At 49.0% G+C, this 12,874-nt stretch overlaps 1 pseudogene; it reads right to left on the minus strand.

Annotated features, from left to right (window-relative positions):
* Window positions 1–7,512: 7,512 nt before the first annotated feature.
* On the minus strand, window positions 7,513–7,806 carry LOC116640393 (annotated as a pseudogene).
* Window positions 7,807–12,874: the final 5,068 nt, after the last annotated feature.

Genomic DNA, 12,874 nt, shown 5'->3' on the forward strand with positions numbered 1-12,874 from the left:
ACTGCTGGTCCAGATGCCATGTCTTGGCCTGTGCTGTTGGCTCTGCTTGAAGTGCCTGTCCTCCCTTTCTTTCCACCAAACTCCTACTCACTCTTCAAAACCCAGTCCATGCATCTCCTCCCCTTTGTGAAACCATCTTTGATTCCTCATCTCCCTTATGGTCCACACCATCCTGCTCTGAAATGGTTTAATTCATGTCTCTTGACCCCTATACGGCCCCTATAGGGCAGGGAGCTGGGTCTCAGTCTCTCCTCCTCCCTGGTGCCCAGCGTGGGACCTGTCCCAGAGCAGGTGATCAGGGAGAGTCTTTGAAGGATGAATTTTCTTGTGGTTTACATTTACATAATAACCAAGCCCCTTTCTGGGGTCCAGCCTTGTGGTTGTAATTTCCCTTTTGTCCAAGTGATAACTGAACTGGGGCTGGCCCCAGGCCTGTGGTACTGATGGAGCTAGTGTTCTCTGGAGGTCGGTTGGTGAATTTGATGATGTTAATGGCCAAGGAGGCGTAAAGGGTTTTGCCCTACAGAACAACCACAGTGTGGACTCTGTCTTTGGGAGGGCTCCCTTAAGGGGAGCCATGGAGAGAGAAGCACAATGTTGGCATTTCTCCTTCCTTTGCTGTATCCCTCTGGGGAGACCCAATTGGATGGGTTCAGGCTCCAAAGGGCTTTGCTCCTGGGCCTCTCAGAATGGGACCAGTGCTGTGGCTTGAGTTTAGAAGCAGTATGAGCAAGTACAAAGGTCTAGAACCTTCTGCAGAGACCAGGGATTCAGTTGCAGCCACAGTTTCTACAGAACTTTCTGCAGCTCCTTGGACTCAGGGATGGAGAAAGCCAGGTAGACACATGCCAGGTTGGCCTGGGTGCCTCAGCTGTGTGCTTGTGCTCTGTCTACCTGTGTCACCTTGACCACTCTTTGGCCCTGGGACAGTTAACGTGCCTTCCGTTGTGCTCTTCCCTCCTCATGTCCTTCCTGACGTTTCTGCACGTCCCGACCCAGCTCATATTTCAAGGCTCACTTCAAACACTAGCTCCTCCGTGAAGCCTCCCCTGATTCTCCCCACCTCTCTCCAAGCTAGGATGAATTTTCCCTCTTTCAATTCCCTGGACACTTTTGGCATTGATTACCTTGTATTATTATTCATTTAATTTTTAAGTTGTAAAAGGAATGTCTACTTATTTTAAAAGTCAAACAAAATAGAGATTTATTTAAAAAAAAATCAAGAATCTGCTCCTCCCAATTTTCCTACTTATCCAAACTTGTTTCTCTCCCCAGTAACCCCTGCCAAGGGTTTGGGGTGTTCTTTCCCCAGCTTTCCATATCTCTCTTCATGATTCATGCTCACACACACACACGCACACGCATCCACATGCATGCACGTGCATGCACTGTGGTAGACCCTTAATGACTTTCACCTCCTATAGTCATGCCCTTGTGTATTCTCCCCACCTTGAATGCGAGCTGGACCTAGTGACTTGCTTCTCCTGAATAGAATACAGCAAAATTAATAGGATTCACTTCTGTGATTGGTTGCAAAAAATGCCAATGTCTGCCTTCTTGGTATTTTCTCTTTGGCTCTGCTCATGTGTTTGCTCTCATAGACAAGGCTACCTGGCAAAGAACTGAGGACGGCCTCTGGTCCACCACTGGTGAGGAACTGAGGACTTCTGCCCAAAAGCCCTGAATGAGCTGAATTCTGCCAACAACCATATAAGTGAGCTTGGAAACAGATCCATCCACAGTCAAGCCTTCAGATGTCCACAACCCCGGTGGACACCTTGCGAGGGACCTAGAGCCAGAAGACCCAGTGCCTGGATTCCTGACCCACAGAAACTGTGAGATAATACATGTGTGTTGTTTCAAGGCCCTAAGGTTTGGGGGGCAATTTGTTACATAGCAATAGATAACTACCACAGCTTATATGCTGGTGCTTTTATTTCTATAGGATAAATTCATAGTAGTGATATTGAATAATCAACATTCTAATTGTCAGCACATGGAGCTATAGTTCTTTCCAAAAGATTGTAGCAATTCCTGCCCCCACCAGCCTATGCCCTTCCATCTCCATCGGAACTGAATATTATTAATCTTTTACAATTTTTGCATCTCCAGTGGGTGAAAATGGCACCTCATTTTTGTTATCATTTGCATTACTCTTGCTACTAAGGAGGTTGAGCACTTTTTCTTATATTTATTGTCTATCTGTATTTTATTAGACATTTATTGAACCCCTACTGTGTGTCAGGTACTTTATATTGTTAAGGTGTTAATAGGACATGGACCTTGCCTTCAAAAAGCTCACGGCTTCATGGGGAAGATGAGCATACAAAAATATATAAAATGGTATGACAAACGATGGAACAAACATTTATATCCACTGTTCTGGAAACACAGAAGTAAAAGAGACCACGAATTTTGGGGGTTGCTTGAGAAGATAGGTGGAGGAGAGGACACTTGCATAAGGTATTAAAGGAGGGGGAGAAGTTTGTCAAAGGGAGAGGAATACAGCATGGCCAAAGACCCCAAGGCATCAACAGGCTGGTGCTCAGCAAGGCTGAAGCAGGGGAGGCTGAGTGGTGGAGAGGAGGAGGAATGGGGCCGGAGTTGAGATGGAGTGAGAGGTTTCAGAAGCTATGCTCAAGCATTTGGATACTGTCATGTGGGCAATAGGGAGCCCCGGAAGACTTTTCAGCTGAAGCATGAGATGATGGGTTGACATGATTTGGGCTTAGTTGTACACTTGCCACATCTCATTGACTAGAGGACATGGCCCCGAGGGTCTACATCAGTTTCATCTCGGTGTCTTTCCCAGCACACAGTGGGCATCCACACAGATCTGTGGACTGAATAAAAAAAAAACAGGTTCTGACCCCTGGATGGGACTGGCCAGGGTAGGCTGGAAACATCCATGTAGATATGAGCTGAGAGCCATAGGCTGGGACATATGCGATTCAGGAGGCAAGAGGAGAGGTTCTGGTACCAAAAGATGATCCAGGACCATAAAAGGCTCCCAAATGTCCGGGACCCAAAGGGGTCCCTTGCACCTGACTCCTGGCTGCAGAGCTCTGGCTGCTTAGCACACACACGGTTTCTCTCCGTGCAGCTCCTGAGGAACATCCTGAGGCATCGGCCCCTGCAGACAGATGGTTTCCCTTCTTCCCTCCTTTGCCTTGGTGTCTTCTGCTTCCCAACTAGCCATGATGAAGGTGGCAACCATGCTCCTCATTATATTTTTAATAAGGCTAGATGTTCTCAAGGAGGAAAGAGGATGAGCTGAAAGGAGCCCTTCATATTTCTCCTGTGCAACAATCCTCCCCTGACAAATGTAGTTATTTCTCCCGTGCATGAACCCCAATCGATTTTCCCTCCGTCAGAGTCCCTCAGGCGTTGCCAGCCTCCTAATGGTAACCGATGAGGACACATCGGGCTCCCATTCTTAGCGGGACTGCCAGTGGCCTTGGCATGTCTATGACCTACCCACTGCAGGATGAGGACAGTTCTGCCAACAGTAATAAAAACTATCATCTATTGAATGCCACCACGTGCCAGGCACCACGCTAAGTGCTTTCCATATGTAGCCTGGTTCAGCCTTCTCACTCGACCTGTGATGCCTGTATTATTACTAGGCCCACTTTCTAGGTGAGGAAGCAGGTCAGGGGAGTTAACTAACCAGGTCAGTGCGATGCGGACACTAGGGTGGGGTGAGGGGCCAGGACCCGCAGCCTCTGTAGGGAACCCCAGAGCCCTGCAGATCCATGTCCACATTTTAACCAATTTGAACCCTCCATCCTGGGTTCCCATCGTGTGCCTGGAATGTTCTTCAGATGGTGCCAAGCTGACCATTGGTGTGGTGTCTCTGCATGAGTCCCCCCTCGTGAGTACCAGGGCAAGGGGTTGGGTTCCTGCCCTGGTGTTTTGTTCAGAGTCAGAAGAATAAGGAGGCTAGTCTGAGCCAATAGTCTCGATGAGCTCTCTGACTCATAAGCATCAGCCAGGAGTCGGGGCTGCGCGTTATCCCTGCAGGAACGGTGGTCCTGGAGGCGGGAGATTAGGGTCTGCGGTGAGTGCTGGAGTCAAGCTCTGGGAGTCTTTCCTGGGCCTGGGCTCCTCATGTGGATTGAGAGTAGAAGCTTGGAGGGTCTTCTGGGGGCAGTTACCTTTGTCTTCCTCCTTTCCTCTCCCCTCTGCCCTCTTCCTCCAATATAAAGACAACATTATTGTTTTTCTGAACATAAAAATTCATGCTCTTTGTAAAAAAAAAGTCAGACAGTATAAAAGTTTAAAGACAAACATAAAAATAATCCATAATCTACCCCCATCCAGAAATAGACCCCTTGACATTTTGGTGTGTAGCTGTTCAGAGTCTTCCATGTTTGCCAGGATGGACTCAGATCATACACCCTGGATCCCCCTCGGAACCTCTCACTTTGCAAGAGACCATGGTCATCCCCCAGAAATAGCCATAGATCAACCTTGTCATTTGACATGCTTTCATTTTTGGGCTTTCATTGTTGGCTGGGTCTTCACTTAGGTAGATCTTACTGGTTGTACGTCTTTCCTAAAAGACGGATGTGTGCCTCTCAGGAACTAGTTCTGGGTGTTTCATCTTGTTCCCTCTCTGGCCTGCCCCTGGACCAAGGGCCCTGGGGTTCAAGGTGGACGGAGGAAAGGAGAGAGAAGCTCAATGTCCTCACAAACCAGAGAGGGAGAGAGAGCATTCCGGGCACCAAGCTGGCAGGACGCCTGGATGTGGGTGAAGGGGACATTGGGAGGCATTGTCTGTGCAGGCAGCAGTGCTCTGGGTGATGGACAGAGCTTTCTTGGGTAACTTGACATTCTAGACGAGAACAAATCCCTGGCCCACAAGGGAATGAGATGTCAAACTTCCATTCATCCATCAAATATGCATCTACATCCATTCTGTATGTCAGGCTCCGTGCCAGACACTGGAGATTCAGAAGCAAATAAATCATGGTCTGTACAAAGTGTTGTAAAAAGATTCATGGGAACAGAGAGAAGGAAAGGTCTGCGACCTCTCTGGGGCGTTTGGAGGAAGGCATTGGAACCAGGTCAGGGAGGGGAGGGGAGAGGAGAAGAGGAGGGAGCTGGAAATTCTAGACTGGAAGAATAGCATTTACGGGCAGTTAGGTGGAAAAGCAGAATGCATAGCTGACGTGGAGGTGGGAGTGAGAAGGGGTGGTGGTGGATGGAAATCAGTTGATTAAGACTGACTAGCACCAGATCTTGAAGAGTGTTGAATATCAGATATGCTAAGGGACTTATCCTGCGGGACTTTGAAGGGTTTGGAGCATGCAAAAAGTCTGGTCTAACAAAGATCCCTCTGGCCATTTCATGGAAGGAACTGGGGCCAGGGGACCAGGCGTAAGACTCTGCATGGCTGGCGGGAGAGGCAGAGAGGGATAGAGCCCAGGCACACGTCTTGGGGGTCAATGTAGCAGGAGCTAATGAGACAGAGGGGACTGGGTTTGGTGCCGGGCAGATGTGGGGGCAGGAGAAAGGAGGGGAAGGCAAGGATGAGGGGCAGATCTCTGACTGTCCAGGGTGGGAGCCTCCAGGAGCTCTGCAAGCCGGGGGTGTGGAGAGTCAGGGTGAGAGCGGGACACGTCAAGGCACCCTCTTGCGTGCTGCCTGGGGCAGGAGGGGTCAGTCACTGAGCACTCTGGGTCTGTGTTTTGCTTTCTGATTCTCACAGACCCAGAGGCTTACTGTCAAGAGGGAGATCAGCCCACCCACCTTCTCATTTTATGGATGGGGAAACTCAGACCCAGAGCGGGGGGCCCAAGGTCACACAGGAAGTCACTGGAAAAGCTGAGGCCGCATCCCAGGTGGTGTGATCCAGGACAGCCTGGCCCCACCACCAGGAGCCATGGCCAAGCGCAGGGCACCCGTGGGCTGTGCAGCCGGCTACATCCGGCTGGACTCTGGGCTCAGCTCCTGGCCGGCGACCTTGGGCAGGTCCACCAAGGCCCCTGAATTTCAGTTTCCTCAGCTTGACTGTAGGACTAACAGTCCTTGTCCCACAGAGCAGTCATGAGATCTGAGTGAGATACGGGAGAAAGACGCCTTGTCTTGTCCCTCTAAGGTATGGCTCTTCTGCCCCCTTTCTCTCTCTGAAGCTTCGCCTGATCATTTCCAGCCTCCAACCTCCCATTCTCCACTGAGAGCTTACACATTTCCTGAATTGGCCAGGATTCAAATGAACGTAAACTTCCTCCCTTTAGCGAGTTTCTCAACTTCTCTGGGACTCAGTGTTCTTATCTGTAAAATGGGAAGGATATTCCCTACCTCCCAGGATTTGGGGGGATTTGAAGGAGACAACGCGGATAAGGCACCTCCCACGACAGCCAGCCACGTGGCACCTATCCATGTCGCCTCAGCCATCTCTGGACTGTGATTGATCCCCTGAACTCCCAGGAGGTGTTGGAGAAGCTGTGGCTGTTCTCAAGGGGGACACAGTTGCATCAGAAATCCTGGCAAGCTTGAGCCTGGCATCTCACCGGGCCCTCCAGTGCCTGAAGCAGTTCTGAAAGGCTGAATTAGGAGGAGTGTTCTCTTCTTTGCCGTGTCTCTTTTTAACTTATTTTGCTTTGATTTTACCATTTGCTACTAACCATGTATGAGTTACCTGCCTCTGTGATCTGTGCATTAAATACGGCTAACTGTTCAGCGTGAGGAGGAGGCTGCGTTCATTCGTGGGGTTTATTTTCTCTCTATTAATGAAGACTGGGCTTTTAACATGCACTAGGCTCTTAGGTAGTCTTTTGGGTTTTTTTTCTGTCTAAAAAGGATGGGAAGAAACTAAAATGGTGAGTGATCTTGGACAAGGTGGGTCAGTGCTTGGACTCCTGGATTAGCATGATTGAATTTACTAGGCATGATCCATATCTATTACTCTAAAGAACAAACTACCTTCTCACACTGAGAATAACACCAAAACCCTTAGCCTGTTCCATTCTCAGGGCCTTTGCCCTTGCTCTTTCCTCTACTGGGAATGTTCTTTAGATAATCCTATAAACTTGCTTCTTTATTTTCTAACAAATATTGTTTATAATATTACAATGTTATAAATATTATTTTAAAGGTTCTAATGTGTTTGTATTGATTGGGATTGTCTGCAATTATGATCCTTTGATACATGTACTATGCAGTAACATTCAAATATGTGATACTAAAATAACCTACCAATAATTCTAATATTGAACATAGAATAGTTCTATCTCAATTAACAGTAAAAGCCAAAACCACTGGGTGCCTGGGTGACTCAGTCGGTTAAGTGTCTGCCTTCGGCTCAGGTCATGATCCCAGGGTCCTGGGATCGAGCCCCGCATCGGGCTCCCTGCTCAGTGGGGAGCTTGCTTCTCCCTCTCCCTCCACCCCTCCTCCCCACTTATGTGCTCTCTCTCTCTCACTCAAATAAATAAATAAAAATCTTAAAAAAAAAAAACAAACCCAAACCACTGGGTTTATCTTGGAAAATTTGAATCCAAGCCATTATTTCACAATTTGGAAAGTGAGGGATCCGGCTTTAAGATGATTTTCTCACTGCTGAAGCTGGCTCTGTCCATGTGTGATTCAGGACTCCTCTTGTCTCACGTATATGACACACTTCGGAGTCACATTGCACCTTGCAATTGTCCTTGTACTAGACCCCTGTGGGAACTCTGGACCCACCCTACCAATCCTAGCTGCTTAATTCTCAACCTGAGTTTCCTCGCGGAAAATCACCTCTAGCACATTTTCAAAAATTTCATATTCCACTGATATCAGGCTGTCACCTTCAGCCATGCTCAAACCCTCCTCCTCTTCCTCGCAGGCAGCTGGGGTCACTTGGGTGGCCGTCACACCAGTGGGTTCCCCCAGCTAAGGAAGCAGCCGTGCTCAGAAGCTTAGAGTGGCCAAATATTATTAGTCAGTGGTGACTACTTCCTCGTTTATCAGAGAGGTCTCCCCGAAGCTCCTTATCTAACACCCTTCTCCCACTGCTATCTCTTCCCTCTGGTTTAGTTTCTCTCCTAGAACTGACCACCCCCTGTCATTGCACTGTGGGTTTATTGTCTCTCTTTTAGACCCACAGGGACTGTGTCTGGCTTTGCTCACCGTGGAGGCATCCCCCACACCCCGGCCCGTGCCTGGCCCAGAGGGGATGCTCAGTGAGTAGCCGTTGAGTGGATGCTGGCAAAGGCACCTGGGGTGGGCGAGGGGGCGCTAGCGATTTCCCATAAAAGCTTTTCCCACCAAAGCCCGGGCCCCAGAAAGACCAGGGAAGTGGCAAATGACTCCACTTGCAGAAGAGGAACTGAGGCTCGGGTGAGAGAAAGAACACGCCAGGGCCACACAGCTGGTGGATGGGAACCTGGGATTGGACCCCAGAGCTCTGGGACCCCTGGGTACGCGAGTGACCCTGCTGTACCAGGACTAGAGTGGGAAAGACACCTGTCCCGCCACACAGCTCCTGTGGGAGAAGCTGGGCTGGACTCCGGCCTCCTGACTCCCGGGCGAGACTCCTTTCATAGCCTCAGGTGGTATGGCTGCATGGGAAGGGGGTGCGGCTGGGAGTCAGGCTGACCTGGATTCGAATGCTGCCTCTAGCTGACCATCCGGCAGCTGACTCCAGAGCCCTGGACCCAGAGGCCCGGAAGCCAGAGCACCTGCCCGGTCGGCACTGGGTACTGAGGAAGAGGCCAGGGCCCTCCATGTCCCTGTGTGTCTGCCTCTTGCCCTTTGAGTCTTACCAGAAAGAATGGGGAGTGCAACCCTAGCCTCCCTGCCCTCAGCCTCTGAGGCTGGGGATCCAGGGTTGACGGTGGTTTTTGTGGGTGACGTCAGAATTGCAGCCACCTGGCTTTAAGCTCTAACAGGCTTGAAGCACCTGTTTGCCTATGTGTTTTGAAGCCATGGGTTTTGGGGAGGACACTGTAGACCTGGAAATCACCAATCCTCGCTGGGTGACTCGGGGCAAGTTACTCAGCATCTCTGAGTCCCTGTCCCTCCTTCTCTAAGACTGCCTTGCTTTTTCAAGGGCTGTTGTGAGGATTTTATAAGATAAAGTGAGTCAGAGCTTCTCCAACTTTTCCACCAAAGCAAAACCTAAGGGCAAAAGCGAGTAAACAGGTGCCCTGGGGGGTTTGAGGGTGTAGCTGAAAGCAGCCGGCCACAAGCTCACGATTTATTTGAAGTTGTAGTGTAGCTTAAAAATGTATGTGCATTTTGCGTTCTGCTCCATAATATATCCGTGTTGTTTCTAGTAACACAAAGAGTGTTTTAAGTTACTTACCACTGGGTAATTTTAATGCGGGCAAGGTGGGCCGTGTTTGTCACGTGGCTCTGTAAACTCCCTGGCCCGTGGACAGGAGCCCCAAGGGTGTGTGCCCCCCAGTTTCAGAAGCATTCATGTAAGAAAAAGTGATCTGAAAGAGCAAAAAATGCTACATAAAGGTCAGAGAGTTTTAATGTGACTATTGGAAGGAACGGGAAGAGGTACGGCGAGCAAGATGGATGATGGGAGAAGAAAGAGAAGGGCAGGTAGAGGTGGAAGAGTGGGAATAGGGTGTGTGTGTGGGGGGAGTCAGCAAGGGAGAAGTCTGAGCCTCTGTGGTCTATAACTCCCAGGGGATTTATGCAGAGACTGGGGGGTTGGGGGCCCCACCCTTGGGAGCTGGTCAGCAGGTGACAGAGCTACACCCTGTCCTGCAATACTGGGACAGTCCATCCTCCCCTACTGGTTGACCAGGGCTCAGGGAGGCTACTGGCAGCTCACTGTCACGGTGAGCTCTACTCATCGACTCCTTTGACATAGGGTGGCTTTCCTGCACCTGCCACCCTCCCCAGAGTGTCCTCACACTCACCCCAGCACTGGGGATTGGCTCTCCATACTCCTTTCATGGCTGTGGGGTGCAGGGTGTGAAATCCTTCTAGCAACCACCCTAAATCCTCCCTGCTGGCCCTTTATGTAAATTCTCCCAGGAGAGCTGGGGCGGGGGGGGGGGGGGGGGGGCGGTGTCCCAGAATTCCCCAGGTGGGCATGCAGGTTAGGCTTGCTGTGACCTAGGGTACAGGTGCAAACCTCCTTAGCCTCCTTTCTGTTCCTTTTGGTACCTTTTTAAAATTGCAAAGCTCCCATGCAGAAATACGCTCACTTCGCAATATTACAAAATGTCTGAAAGCAAATATTTCCCAAGAATTGTGGGAACACAAGCAAACACCTTCCTTTCTTCCTCAGTTATTTCTGGGCAAAAGCAGATAATGAGTTACCCTTTTCACAATCAATGTTCAGTGGATTTTTAGCTACATTATTCGGAGCAAATATAAACAGGGTAAGTTAAAGGCATGGATTATTGCAAAATAAAATTGGGATACATGAAGCTTAAAACTCTTAATTTTAAACTACTCCTCACAATAGGCCAGAACTTGATCCTCTGTAATTCTTTGCAAACAGCGTTTGCATTTTATTATCGAATGTGTTTTATAGTGGCGTAGGATGAGATTTGGCTCATGTTTTTGCATAAATATAATAAAAGGAGGCTTCCCAGTGAACACAGATTTGGGAAATAGTGTTTACTTATTTCTCTCAATTCAAAAGAGTGTGAACTGGAAATTTTTTGTTTCAATAATTTTTTTTCTTTAAACACAAAGGCTGTGTATTGTTTCTTTCCACAAAGAACACAAGCTAATCTGGGGACAATTATGGTTTTGTATTTTTCTCTGAGAAGCACAGGCCTGTACTGTGAACTTGCCAATCAGCAAACAAGGCTCCACGCTGCCCAGACGGGCTGTGGACTTAGCATGGCAGTGACAGGGCCCTGGGGCTCCAGGCTCAGGAAGGGGCAGGCAGGGCCTGGGAGAACCTCTGGAGGGTGAGGGCAGGTGGGGTGGGGGCAGCACTGAGGTGTGAGGCAGGCAGGGCTAACACTTCTCTGTGTTTTTATCTAGGCCTTCCAGAGACCCGCTGTGGTTACTGGGAGGGGACATGCTTATTTCCGGGGGGGGGGGAGGAGCCTGGAATCTCAAAGAGGCCACTTTGGGTCTAGAGCAGGTAGGAGGCTTCAACAAAATGGCAGAGTCTGGAATCAGCCAGGCCTGATTCAGGCCTGAATCCTTTCTCTACCGTGCACTAGCTCTTTGACCATGGGCATGTGACTTCATCTCTTTGAGCCTCAAGTCCCTGATCTGCAGAATGGGGGTAATAATAGGACTTATTCCAAAAGATTTTTGTGAAGATTTACTGGAGGAGTAATGTATAGAATTGTTGAATCACTATACTGTACACGTGAAACTAATATAACACTGTATGTTAACTATCATGGAATTAAAATAAAAAATATAATAATAATAAAAGATTTCCTGGAAAAAAAATAATAGGTAAAGCCCCCTGCTTGATGTCTGGCCTATATTGCGGCTATCATGGTTAGTTCACGCTAAGCTGCAACACCCACACTCAGAGGAGTTGACAGTTCTGAACTTGGGCCTCAGTCTTCCTAGAGTTAGTCATTTATGTCCGTCTTGATTATGGTTAAGAGTTCCCAGAGGGTTCGGGCACACTTAACTGACTCGGGTACCTCAAATACTCAGTCATTGTAGTTTGAAGTACACTTAACTATTTCTCTTCTAAACTAGTTATTTATGCCCTACTTTGTTCCTTCCCTTGGTCAGGGTTTTTTCTGCTTGGGAGTGCGGTGGGGAGGTGGTTGCTGGTTCTTGAAACATCTTTGCGGCTTCTGGCAGGATTTTTCTTTTAGAATACTCTTCCTGCAATATGTACTCGTCACCACCAGGTGGCAGTAGAGTCCCTGGCAGTCGGCGCCAGGACCGCAAACAGGATTTCCATCCTTGGGAGATGTTTAAAAATGGATTTCTATTTATTAAATCAGTTCAATGAGATTAACCTACTCAGCACCCCCAACGTTAAGCATGGCAATCGTCACGGCAGCTAATGAGGCAAAATACAAAGTGTTTGGTACACTCAATTATCTTTTCTCAACTAATCCCTAAAAAGCATATAATCCGGTGCTCCCATTCCTTTACAGAAGGCTTTCTCTTCTCCTAACACCCAGGTTTGCTTCGGTTGGTCTCACCGCCCCCTGTAGTTTCCTTCTTCTGTGGCTTCTATTCACCTATTCGGCCAGTCCTTACCGTTCCTCCACTCTGTGCCAGGCCCCTGCAGGGTATGTTCTGTCCTGAACAAGCTCCCGTTCTAGTGGGGGCAGGCTGACCGAAACAGAGCAGGAGGCCCCAAACCCAAATGCCTACAGTGTCTGGGCAGGGGCATAGAGATGAGTGACACAGGTCTGGGGTGAGAAGGGGAGGGACGTGGGGGGCCTTGGCCACCGGGAGCCTTGGGACCAGCTACCGGGGGACACTGGCCTCTCAGCTCCACCTGATTTTGTTGCCAGGTCAGAAGATGGGTTTGCATGGCCAGATCGTCCTCTTCAAGAGAAATGAATGTACTGATCTTTTTTTATATGTATAGAATCACTTACTTTCAATCTACTCCGGGGCCCGATTTGGCTCTCGGGTTGTGAGTTTGAGACCGTGAAAGGGAGGCCAGTGGCTGGGCATGAGGGGGCAATGAAGAGCTATGTCCAGGGGACTGTGGGAGCCCAAAGAGGGGAGCCCCAACTCTGCCTGGAGCATGCATGCATTTGTTCATTCAGCAAGTATTTATTGCCTTCCTATTGTGTACAGAGTTCTGTGCTGAGTGCTGGGGATTCCCAGGTGCTGTCCCCGCTTCATGGAGCACACAGCCCAGTAGGGGGGACAAATACCCAATGTTGCATTCCACCAGCTATGGTTTTTTAAATTTTAATTGTTATGTTAATCACCATACATTACATCATTAGTTTTTGATGTAGTGTTC

Source organism: Phoca vitulina, unplaced genomic scaffold (assembly GCF_004348235.1).
Source record: "Phoca vitulina isolate PV1807 unplaced genomic scaffold, GSC_HSeal_1.0 scaffold2, whole genome shotgun sequence".
NCBI lineage: Eukaryota > Metazoa > Chordata > Mammalia > Carnivora > Phocidae > Phoca > Phoca vitulina.